This window comes from Crocodylus siamensis, chromosome 4 (genome assembly GCF_052110815.1).
Source record: "Crocodylus siamensis isolate JL-2025a chromosome 4, ASM5211081v1, whole genome shotgun sequence".
Lineage (NCBI taxonomy): Eukaryota > Metazoa > Chordata > Crocodylia > Crocodylidae > Crocodylus > Crocodylus siamensis.
This window is the reverse complement of record NC_143398.1, coordinates 242,816,067-242,829,659: the sequence shown is the minus strand read 5'-3', so window position 1 is coordinate 242,829,659 and position 13,593 is coordinate 242,816,067.

Here is a 13,593-nt window from a genome sequence, read left to right as displayed (position 1 = left end):
AAAAAATAGAGTGCTAATTTAAATGAAAAGGGGTTCCTGCTTCCGATACCCTTTCTCTCTTCCAGCCTTTCATGGAGGTGGAGACCCACACGTTGAATAAAATCACTGTGTGAAATGAGTAACAGGATCAGAACTTGTCCTTAAAAGCATATTCGTTCAACTTTAAAACAACAGATTGGTTGAAATCCAGCTGCATTAAAAGGGATTGCCTGATGACTTCTTATGGCCTCAGTCACTTAGTCAGTGCGTATAGATATCAAGAAGACAACAGTATAAGGGATTCCGATAGAGGTCTCAATGCCAAGACAGGCTGCTGAGTGGGCCATGGGCACTGATTTACCCTATTGCCTTGTTATTTCAAATTCCTCCACGTTACAGTTGATGCTGATAGACAGCGGATGGCGCTCTCCATAAAATCCACAAGAGGCCAAATTACCTTCCTTCTAATCCCTCCTTTAAACTCAGCTTTTGTGCAGATGCTCCTCAAAGGTTAGGTATCTCCTGATTATACTGAAAGGAATTCTTTATTGCTACCTTGTGCTCGCCTCATCTCTCTGTCGTCCCCATCTGTTGTCTCTTGTCTGAACACCAAGATTTTAAGCTCTTTAAAAACAAGGCTAAATGTCTGTATAGTGCCTATCACAATCAGGTGAGTTCCTCTAGGTACAGCTACGGTAAAACAATAAAATAATAATATTGAACAGGCAGCATGAGGAAAGCTTGCACTGCCACTACCCTCATTGTGCAGTCTCTACAAGAAGAGGATTCTGTTACTAGATCTGTTGATTTTACACACTTATCCAACACTGCTGGTCAAATATCTAAAGGCACTGCACTCGTACTGATTTCCACAACGCATCTGCAGCACTAACTTTTGATGGGCTCTGTGGGATCAAGTACCTTTTCAGACATGTACCTAAGGTCTACGTTGAATGGAAGTTTGTCCATTGAGCTCCGTGTGTTCTGCCATCTGCCAGAATTTCACTTTAAACAGATCTATTAACATGTCATATATACACACACACACACACATATACACATATGCACACATATACATACATACATATATACACATAAATATACATACACACATACATACACACACATACATATACATACACGCACATGCATGCACACATATATACAAAGAGGCACATACATGCATGCATACATGCATGCATATATATGTATGTATGTATGCATGTATGTATGTGCATATATGTGTGTGTGCGTGCACGTGTGTGTGTGTATATATAAATGTTATATATAGATAAACATTTTATATATATAAAGAATTTATTTATTTATTTATTTTTCCTGGCCTCAATACCTCAATAGGTGGCCAGAAGAATCACTTTAAATAGATCTATTAACATTTCATATATACATATACATGTATATGAAATGTTAATAGATCTATTTAAGGTGATTCTGCTGGACACCTACGGGGGCCAAGAAGCTTCTTCTCATTCTCCATAAATGCTTTGGCTTCTGGGCATTTCCCCCCGCTCCCCTCCTTTCTCTGAAGCAGGAAACATTGAACCCAGCTAGGGGTGGAAGCTTGGCTAAGATACACTTCTTTTCCTACCAAAAGTCTGGGCTGCTCAGGTTCTTGGCTAAAAGTTTTACTGATGTGCTTAGGGTCAAATCTATCACTAGATTTGCAGTTACAAATGCATTTTTTCTCCAGGGTCATACTGGCAAATACCATATGGATTTTTTACTTTCCTCTGTAGCATGAGACAAGGTCTTCTTCCCAGGATCATCTAAGCTAAAAAATTCCCTGACATAGCAGAGACAGGGCTGTGGTGGCACCCTTACCTCTGTTGCTCTTTACTTATGGGATACGATACATTTTCTGCGTATTGTTTGTGGTGTGTGAGATGGATCAGATGATCTGGGTGTCAGATGGTCCTTTAGACCAGTGGTCTCCAAACTTTTTTGATCGCACACCCCATCAGTAAAAAATTTTTGAGCGTGCACCCCCAATATATGTATATTTGTTTATTTATAACTTATATACATGTACTACTGTACTAATATATTATGTACATTATAAAACATACACAAAAAATAGAAATTAAATCGTCATTGTTTTTACCTCGTAACGTGGCTGACAAAGAGCTCATACTAGGAGTAGGAGAAGTGTCAGCTCTGCCATTTTCTTGTTGTTCGCTTGTGCTCACATTATTGGTATTATCTTCAATCCACAGTTTCTTTGCAGGAATCTTTTTAAACCACTTGTCCTTTTTGTGAGGGTTAGTTTAGTTAAAACTAGATAATATAATTCATAAATCCACTTAACCGGGCACACGTAAACCACAATACGTCGCAATATGCTGAAAGTGAACAAACGCTTCTTCCCTAAAGATACCTCACGTACCATACGTGACACGGGACCATCCGACATATGGACTGAGTGAGGGTGCCAGTGTCAATCTGTATATTAAATATCAGTAAAGCGTAATTTCTTTCTTATTTTTTTAGATAAAAAATAAATACAAATACAAGTTTTAATATTTTCTTCACACACCCCCTGGGATCGTCTCATAGTTTCATAGTTTCTAGGGTCTGAAGGGACCTGAGCAGATCATCTAGTCCGACACCCTGCCCTGGCAGGAAAGAGTACGGGGGTCAAACGACCCCAGCAAGGTGTTCATCTAACCTCCTCTTAAACACCCCCAGGGTAGGAGCCTGCACCACTTCTCTTGGAAGTTGGTTCCAGACCCTAGCCGCCCTGACCGTGAAGTCGCGCCTCCTGATGTCTGGTCTGAATCCCCCTCTGCCAGCTTGTGACCGTTATTCCTGGTCACTCCTGGCGATGCTCGGGGGAACAGGGACTCCCCCAGTGCCTGCTGGTCCCCCCTGACTAGTTTGTAACAGGCCACAAGACCCCCCCTCAGCTTTCTCTTTCGGAGGCTGAACAGGTTCAGGTCCCGTCGCCTCTCCTCGTAGGGCCTGCCCTGCTGCCCCCTGATCATGTGAGTGGCCTCCTCTGGACCCTCTGCATGCTGTCCACGTCCCTGGCTCCAAGATCCTTTTCTGCCTTCGTGCTGACAAGAAGGGAGTTCCCTAACCTGTAGGTATGGTGCCGGTTGTTCCTCCCGAGGTGCAGCACCTTGCACTTGTTGGTGTTGAATCCCATCCTATTCTCGTCCGCCCACCCTTGTAACCTGTCTAGGTCTGATTGTAGCCTGTTGCATCCTTCCAGTGTGCCCACGTCCCCCCACATCTTAGTGTCATCAGCAAATTTGAACAGGTGCTTTTTACCCCCTCGTCTAAGTCACTGATGAAGATGTTGAACAGCGCGGGCCCGCGGACCGAGCCCTGGGGGACCCCACTGCCCACGTCCTTCCAAGTTGAGAAGGACCCATCCACTACCACCCTTTGGGTGCGGCCCTCCAGCCAGTTGGCGACCCATTTGACTGTGTGGGTGTCTACACCACAGCCCCCCAGTTTCTTAACGAGAATGGGGTGAGAGACAGTATGGAAAGCCTTCCGGAAGTCCAGGGAGATTATATCCACTGCTACCCTGCGTCTAATGATCTGGTGATCTGATCGTAAAAGGCCACCAGGTTGGTCTGACAGGACCTGCCACTGATGAACCCATGCTGGTTGCCCCTAAGCATGCAGTCCCCTGCTGGCCTCTCCTGGATGAGCGCCGGCATAATTTTCTTGAACAGCTTGCCTAGGATCGAGGTGAAACTAACCAGCCTATAGTTTTCCGGGTCCTCCTTCCTGCCTTTTTTGAAGATGGGGACCACACTGGCCCTCCTCCAGTCCTCCGGTACCTCACCAGAGCACCACGAGTGCTCATAAAGCCGTGCCAGGGGACTTGCAATGACCTCGGCCAGTTCCTTTAGTACTCTAGGGTGGAGATCATCCGGGCCGGCTGACTTGAATACATCCAACCCCTCCAGAAGCTCCCTAACTAAATCCTCGCTAACCCGTGGCCCAGGTGTGCCTCCCCGGGGGCCTGAGGGGAGCCCAGCAGGGAGGTGGCTGTTCTGGTCCCTACTTAGGAAGACGGAGGCAAAGAAATCTTTAAACGTGTTAGCTTTGCTCTCTGGTGTGACGACCAAGTTTCCCATCGTGTCCTGCAAGGGCCCCACATTACCCGGGACCTTCTTTTTACCCCCTACGTATTTAAAAAAAGACTTCTTATTGTCCTTAATCTGGGAAGCCAGTCCCAGTTCCATCTCCGCCTTGGCCTTCCTGACTGCCCCCCTACATCCCCGAGCAACTACAGAATAGTCCTCCCTGGTGATGACACCTTCTTTCCCTTGGGTGTAAGCCTCCTTTTTAGCAAGGAGACATTCCCGGATGCTTTTGGTGAGCCACGGAGGCTTGTGTGCTCTCCTGCTCCCTTTGATCCTTGTTGGGATTACCTTCCTTTGGGCTTGGAGGATCGTCTCCTTAAGGAGCGACCACTCTCCTTGGACACCTGGCTCCCCTCCCCTCCCCTCCGGGACCTCAGTGCTTCTCCAACTATCCTCCTTAGCTCATTGAAGTCTACCCTCGTAAAATCTATGGCCGCTGCCTTACTGCAGGCCTTTGCCACTTTGTGCTGGATGGTGAATCCCAGCAGGCGATGATCGCTGTTGCCCAGGTGGTCGAGCCCCCGCAGCCCCCGCACCAGGTCATCACCCGTGGCCAGCACTAGGTCCAACAAGGCGTCCCCCCGGATGGTGCTGTGCACCTCCTGGGTTTGATGGAGGTCCTGCACTCTGGCCAAGAACCTACGTAAGCATTCAGACCTGGCTGACTGTTCTTCCCAGCAGATGTCTGGGAAGTTCAGGTCCCCCATGACCACCACATCCTTAGCCTTCACCACCTCTGTGAGCTGACCCAATAATTCCTGGTCAAGTTCTTCTCCCTGGTTGGGAGGTCTGTAGTAGACTCCCACTGTTAAGCCTCTTTCCCCTCGACTGCCTTGTACTCTAACTCAAAGCACTTCAGAGTGCCCCTCCCCTGACTCCTTGCTAATTGACAAGGATGTGTATTTCTCCTTAATATAGAGTGCCACGCCCCCACCTCTCTTTCCTATCCTGTCCCTCCTGTACAGCCTATAGCCCTTGACATTCACTGCCCAATCATCCGTTGCGTCCCACCATGTTTCCATAATCCCCACTATGTCCGGGCTGGTGTCAGCCAGCAGGAGGGTGAGTTCCTCCTGCTTGTTACCCATACTACGAGCGTTTGTGTAGAGGCATTTGAGGCCTCCTGTGGGTGTGTGTACTGACCCCCAAGTCCCAGCGTTACCCTGGCCCCTGGTCTCGTGCACCCCTCTCTGGAGACCACTGCTGTAGACCAATGGCTGCCTGGGGATGCAGGGCGCTGGACTTCCTGGCCTGAATACTCCTTGCAGTCCTAAATTCCTATGTGCCTAAGGCTTTTTTTGAACTTTTTCGATGTGCTAAATATAAACGCACAAACCAAATCCTCGGGGGTAAAGATAGTAACATGCAGATGGTGCAGGAAACAATGTTTAGCAATCTCCAAAACAGTCTGTTCTAATACGTAGTTTTATTAAGGTGCAAATCTACCGTGCCTTATACTCATGCAGCCAGGGCAGATCCAGAGGGGTACATTTGTGTAGTAGCATCCTCCTTTGATTCCTCTTCTGCCCAAACTTTAAAAGCAGGTGCCCAAGACAGGGAGCCACATTTCTATTCAGGCAGCGCCAAGAGAGTCAATTGACCCCATAGCTCTCTATCATCTCTCTGATTCCTGCTAATCTCTGTCTACTCCATAGGTGTTAATGCCCCTCTAACTTTTTTAATGCTCTTGATGTTCCATTAATCAAGTTCTCCTTTCCTCTTCAATGCTGCTGGATGTTAGCCACTCCCAGTAACACCTCTCCTGTTTCACAACCCTGCAGACTCTTTCTAGTGCTAGCTCAGATGTGGTAACTCAGGTGTGGCTTATCTCAGATATGGTAACATTAACTCAAGTGAACTTTAACTCATGTGTAGAAATGACTAACTGTGAAGTGTTGGAAGCACCATCAAGATGCTCCCGGAGGCTAGATTTTGTGTTACAAATCTAAGTAAGTGCTTTTATTAATACATTTTACTATAATGACCGAGAAAACAGTATTTTGGATGATTTTTGCCTAGTTTGTGGTGTTTGTTTAAACTTAACATATAAGCCAGCAAACTAGGACACATTCCAATAAAGTTATATTTATTTTCGCTTTGATTTTAAACTGAGTAAGAAAGCACTGAACCCCTGGCATATTCATGATTCTAGTTTCTCTTTAACTGGATAAAAATGTGTGTTGTGTTATAAGTGAAGATGCACCACAACATCTGCACCCCCACCAGTTTCAAAATCCTCTATCCACCCACAAATACAGCTAACTACCTCTTTTTACAACCTAATGCCAACAAGTATCTTTCTACTAGCATATTGTCTGTCAAGAATGACGGAGGGAGATGGGGGGGGGGCAGAGCCCTGCATATGGCTTTGCACTCTCAGTCCACGCCTGCTCTACTAACCCTCCCAGCACTCTGGGTCTGGTCCCTCTCCAGCCCCTGCAACCCCCCACCGCTCCAGGTCTGGCACTGTGCTCCACCACCAGCCCACCACCAGCCCCGCTGCTCTGGGTCCAGCCCCGCTCCACCCCCATTGCTGCTCCGTGTCCACCTCCCTCCCTCCAATCCCACTTCCTCCCCTTCCCCGCACTGCCACCATGATCCCCCCCTTCACCCTCAGGCCAGGAGGTGTGGGGAAGCCCCACTGCTCAGGTGGCTGGGGCATATTCACTGCCACCACAAACTTCCCCAGCAGCAGCTCAAACTTGGGCCTGTGCAGCCCCGGCTGTGCAGCCAATCAGTGCCTACCCTCTCAGCGGCGTATGCACAGATGCCCAAAAGCATTATGGACAGACAGACACACAGACAGACTAAGCCTTTTATTATATTAGAATAATATTGCTGAAGGGCCATTGGACCTTGTGACTTTTCACACTTGATGAAAGACTGACCATTCTAAGTAATTATCTCTGAATCCCCCATGAAAACTAAATGCCTTTTTTGTCCTAAAAAATTGTACATTTTCTTTTTAAATGGGATAAGCCTTTGCTATTCCTTCCTTGATATTCACAGTCATCAAGAATGTTTCATTTATTTTTCCTCTATGCACTGCATAGATCAAGATATCTTTTTCCTGTAAGGTGCTTTCCTTTCCGAAATATGTCTCAATCCGCTATTGGCCATGAAATAAGATTTATCATTTCATCAGGCTTTCCAGCTAACTACTAAGCTGGATTATCTTGTCATTTACCCTCCTGGCTAAATTTCTTTACATGGAAGGTTAGTTAGAATAGTGCTGAGGGACTCTCATATTTCTCTCCCTCTCAGTCACAAAAATAAACCTAGCTTAAATTTTTATTTGAAAACTATTTTCTCAATGACATCAGGCCTTTTTTCTGAAAACAGAAACATTCACCCTGGATTTTTCCCCACCTAATTTTAGACCAGAATAAATAAAAATAAAAACCAGAAACTTGAATACTTTTCATTTTTCAAAATCAAACCTAAATATTTCCCTTTGTTTTATGTTCTTTCTTTTTTTTATTTTCTCAGACATCTGTTATTTTCTCCTCTTATTCCTGTTCTAGCCTGTCCTTAACTTTTTCTCCTTTCTACTTCTCCCCGTTTTTCAGATGGCAAAAGAAGAAATATTGCTGGTAAAAGATTAAAACAGGGAGAAAAGGAGAGTGAAAAAAGTGAAAAGGAAAATAATGGAAAAATAGGAAACCTATATATTTTTTCAGGGTTTTTTTTTTTTTAATTCAGCAGTAAAAGCACTTTCTGTACCTTTTTCACAAAAGAATTAAAGAATATATTACACATATTACAGGGATGTGTGTGTGTGTGTGTGCGCGCGCGCGCGTGCCAGAGAGAGAGATTGATTGATTTTTCTCAAAGCTCTTTCTGATGTTAGGAAAATAATGGAATTTAAAAAAAACAACAACAACAAAAAACCCCTAAAAAAGGTATAGGTTTCAAGTACACATATATACACATGTAATGAAAAAGGTCATTTTTCCTAGGAAGTTCCAGAAGAGTGGAAGAAAGCTAATATTTAAAATTATTCAAGAACACCTCAGTAATTATAGATCCATCATCCTTCCACTGATCCTGAGTAAAATAATGGAGCAGCTGATATGCAACAAAGAACTAAATACAAGTAATATAGAACTAACTCAAAGTAATATAATTAAATATCAATTGACAGGGTTTTAAGGAAAGTATCTTTTGTCAAACTAGACTATCTTCATAATTTTTATGACTTTGTGTATTTGGTTAAGAGACATAATAGACTTCCATGAGGCATTTGACTACCTACCTCACACCATTTTGATTGAAAAAAACTGGAGTGATACAGAATCAATATGGTGCACACCAGGTAGATTATTGGTCAGTAAATACATGGGTCTGAAAATATAATAGCAAACAGAACCATCGCTGAACAGGTCCTGAAAAGATCAGTTCTCAGCCTAATACCATTTAATATATATTTTTTTTATTGATGACACAATATCATTACTGACAAAATGTGCAGAAGGTGGAAGATAGTAGTGTACATAGATAAGCTTAAGTCATTGATGTAAATCAGATTGGTTCCTTTAGTATGTTAAGCACCAGCAACCAAATGTGTGCTTCAGTATTGCCAAATACAAAATTGTACAGCTCAGACCAAAAGATACAGGCCATTTTTACAGGCTATACCCATAAAAATGTTAACACTGAAGCAGTTTGGTGGTTTTGCTGAACATGAACTCCAGTGCAATGTTGTGGCTTAAACTGCTTCTGAATGTGGCATGGGTGGATCTGCAATTGCAATGCTGAGTCCAGATCTTGTCTCCACAAGGCAATACATGGAGATATTGGAAAACAATTACAAGACTGGAAAAGATGTCTTAACATCAAAGATGCAAGGAGCTCGATCTATTCTGCTGACCAAAGAGAAGGTTATGAAGATTACGGTCACAGTCTATCATTGCCTGACCTGGGGAAGAGAAATTTAATAGAGAATCATCAATCTGGCAGGCAAAGGTTTAACAAGAGCAAGTCAGTAGAAATTAAACCTAGACAGATGAAGACTAGAAATAAGGGGCATTTTAAAAACGAGAGTAATTAGATACCAGAACAACTTGGACTGTAATGGATTATTCATCAATAGAAATCTTGATATTACGATTGGATATTTTTCTTAAAGACACTATCTACTTTGAACAAGAATTCATTCGGGAAGTCTGACAATCAGATGAGATGATCACAATTGTTCCTTCTGGCTTTATAATCTTTTGGTCTGTGAATATGTTTTACACAGTGCATATGCAAACATGGAAATACATTATACAGTTGTGTAGAGTCTGATACAATTCTTTGCAGTACCTGGATAATTAGCTGATCATCTCTGATGGAGAAGAAAGGAATTCAGCATGTTTCAGAAGGCAATTTTATACATCAAGGGAAAAACAAATTTAAATTTTTTCCCAATGTGTTGAACATAATTTGCATGTACTTTTCCTGCTTCTCTCTCTTTTACATATACACACACGCACGTACACCACCCCCATTACCTGTCTCCACCCTATATATATATATATATATATATATTACAATACATGCTAGATATTAGCATACACTATACAGATGTTGGGAATCAATGCATACTCTTAGCTTTGATTTCTCTTGTGTTGATTTCATTCTTTCTGCGGTTATCAAGAAATCTTTTACTTGCTTATTTTCATTTTGGAGCTCAATTATAATAAAACCCTATTGGCATACTGTGGATGATGCAGGCAGAGCACAAATCAATGTAACTGGTGCACATATTTATATTGGAGGCTGTACAGGGCAGAACCCATGCAAATCCATAAACAGTTTCAAAAAGTGCGAAGAGAAGAGAGATGTAATCAAGGCAAAGAGATTGCCTTGGATGAAAAAAAAAACCCAAAAAAACCCAACCAAAACCCCTCCTTCAATTTTTCAATTTCCCCTCATGGAGTTTTGAAGATGACAGCTTGTCCTATTCTTGCATTGAAAATATAAGCAATGGCATTCTCTGTTTTGCCATATTTCTTCTTTTATTTTTAGTATTTATTTCCTGGAGTGGAGAAGGAGACCAGAAGTTGTGTACCGGGCACTTGCTTTTGAAAACAGCTGGTGAATAGAGCAGAGGAAGTGATGCAGAACTGGCTGGATGTGGGAGAGAAAAGGTGTGGTGGGGGGGAAGTGTGACAGCTGTACCAGGCAAGCATAGCGGAGCTGCGCAGCCTTCCAGGGGTGGGAAGGACCGCAGGGTCCCACTTCCTTTCCAGAGCTGCTCTTCCCACAGTGAGGTGTATAACTCCTGACTCATGCCTGTGAATAAAGCCCTTACGATCTGCAATGAAAGAACACAATTTTAGGACAGTATCCGTGATAGTAGGTGCTGAATGGAGTGGTTTCACGTGCGTTAGCAGTTTGCTCCTGTTATCTACCAGGGTCGTTTAGGTCATGGTGAGATTCACCACTCGGTTTCACATGAATAATTCTGGAGTGATTTCATAGCCGCTTCTGGTGTAGCCTGGACATTAGCAAGGCAGGCTTCTTTGAATACACCCGGCCATAATTTGATGGGGCCGATTCTAGAAAATTCAGTTCCTGGATCAGCAAAGTAGTTAAGCTAATCATGTGAGCTGGGATTAAAAATAATTAATTATATAGGTGCTTAAAATGAGGGGAGTGCTTGAGCACCGCAGTTAAGCAAATACTTGAAGTTAGGAACATACATGAGTGCTTGGCTGAGCTGGGGCTTTGAGTGGGAACTGGGATCAAGTAGGTACTCAAAGTTCAGTACCTTGCTGACCTAAACCCTCTATGGTCAAACTGTCAAGCAAAATGGAAGTAAAATTTCCAAACTGAAACCTGCTTTCTTTAATAGCCACATTATTTTACCTCTTCATTCCCATGCCTGATGGCCCAGGTAGAAACACTCCTTGAATTAGCATCACAGAACCGTAGAAAATGAGGGTAGAATGGACCTCAAGAGGTCACAGCTAGTCCAACGCCCTGCTCCAAGCAGGACCAGCCCCAACTACATCATCCCAGCCAGGACTTTGTTTATCTGGGTCTTAAAACTTCCAAGAATAGAGTCCACCACCTCTCTGGGGAGTCTATTCCAGTGCTTTACTACCCTACTCATGAGAAAATTTTCCCTATTATCCAACCTCAACATCCCTTGCCGCAACTTGAGCCCATTGCTCCTTCTCTTGTCATCTGCCCCCACTGAGACCAGCCCAGCTCCATCCTCTGTGCAGCCCCCCTGCAGGGAGGTGAAGTTGCTATTCAATCCCCCTCGGTCTTCTCTTCTGCAGACTAAACCTACCCAATTCCCTCAATCCCTCTTCAGAAATCCCAGCCCCATTTTCGTTGCCCTCCACTGGACTCGCTCCAATGTACCCATATCCTTTCTTTACTCCTCCTTTTTATTTTGAGGACCAGAGTTTAATTGTAGTCACTGGATGGAGAAGAACCCTCTGCCCACTCAGCAATCCAGCCAAAAGTCACATTCATCAATCAAGCACCTTTATTACAGCCTCACAGCGTCCTTTAAAACAATTGATTAGGCGATAAACATAAAAAGTGCATTAATTATACTGAGAGAGAAAGTTTACCTCCACGTCTAACTTGACATATTTTTCTTCCCGAAAAGCTGCTAAACTGCCATGCAGCAACAATTTGAGGCTGCGTGTAATAAATTTTGAAGCCTAAACTGTGTAGATATAAAATGACAAATTTAACTGCATTTATATTAAAGCAATTTTCTGCCCATCAGAGAAATGAGAAAATTAATATGTAAACCATTAACTTACACTCAAGATGCACTGTGCACGGCAACTAAAAAAGGATTTTTGATGTTATCACTTACATTTTATTGCTTTCTCAAAAGGAAAAAGCGTACAAAAAAATTACAATCACTGCATTTAAAGAAGACCCATTAAAGGAGTATATACTTTGAGGGAAATCACCCGTGAATTATGGGACATTCATGTTTACAGTCACTCATGCCCTATTTTTTTACTGTTTATTTCACTCATCTACAGTGGGCTTACTGCATTTCCCATAGAGTAGTATGCAAAAGTTGATACATCACTGAAATGCTCCATGCTGCCATTTATTGGTCTACTAAACTCCAAAGTAAAGTTGACTTGTAGACCTAAACAGTTAGTGGAATGGGAATAAAATACAATAAAATAAAAATACAGATTTCAGGAGCACTAGCATCTATCTATCTGTTCCATTTAAGAAGCAAAATGGTTTCTTCTGTTTGAAGACTTCATAGCTATGTCATCCTTGCCGACTTTGAGCCTTTCTTCTACTCCTGAGTTTGGGCACCATGGTCTCCTCCTGAAATCAGTGACTTTGGCTGAAGTCATAAGATTACATTCATAGATCTGTGTGTCCTTCTGTCCTCGCTGTACTACCAAAGGAAGATTCAAATTGCATAGCATCACTTGCACCATCCTGTTCAGAGAAGGGGGTCTGGCTGAAGATTATTCTTATATTTGAATAGATATCTGAGTGCTCTGACATTGTTTTATGCAAACAATCATATAAGGCTACAATCAAGACTATCTCTATGTGGGGTTTCTAGGCTTTACTGTAATTATTATAACAGCATCTCTCTGAAAATGACTCCCCCTGTCTCAGCTACGCATCATTTCCCCTCTCCCAATGCAGTTGTTTAATTCTGTCTCATTTAGCTCTCAGAATTAATTTGGGATATAGTTTGTCAGCTTAATACAATATCATTTAACATTCTGTGATGAAGTGAAATAGTGGGAAAGGTACTCTTTTTATCCTGACTATATATAAATGCTTAGATTGAGTCCAAAAATACACAGAGCTAGGTTAAGCTTTGTTTTCTTGCTTTTTTTCCAATCTGATTAATGGACTCCCAGCTTTCCATTTATGGATTATGATGCCACAGGCTTGTCAAAGTGTTTGCATTCTGTATTGAAATGTTTTATGGAAAGAAAAGGAGACAATTTATTCGGATCTGTTATAAAGGCCATTCTGGCTGACTCACTTCTCTGCAAAAATCCACATTGGCACAAAAGTAAATTAACAAGCTGAGAAACTACAGTTGTGTGAAATGTTTCCTACATTGATGAATTGGGCCTTTGACAGTCCTGTGGGGGAGAAATGCAGGCATGATTAAGCAAAGCATATGTTTGTTCACAGAGGGTGAGACGGGGCCAGATTGAAACAGGAGCAACTATGGGAATGTGCGCCTAGACCTATGCTGCCAGCTCCTCGAGATCCGTGATTATGTCAGAATCTAAGATTTCACTCGGTTTTTAAAAGAAGAATTTTTTTAACCTTTCTGGCTGTGAATAAACCTTGAGAACCCAGACCAAGCATAACTTATGTGTGAGTCTTCCTGAGTCTGCAGGCATTCATATTCATGGAAATTAACTCTAAGCCTCCCCATCTTCTAGGCTTCATCATCACCACCTCAACAGGGCCCCTTTATATGGCAGAAGAAGAAAAATCAACACTACCTCATCAGGATGCTCAGATATATCCTGGC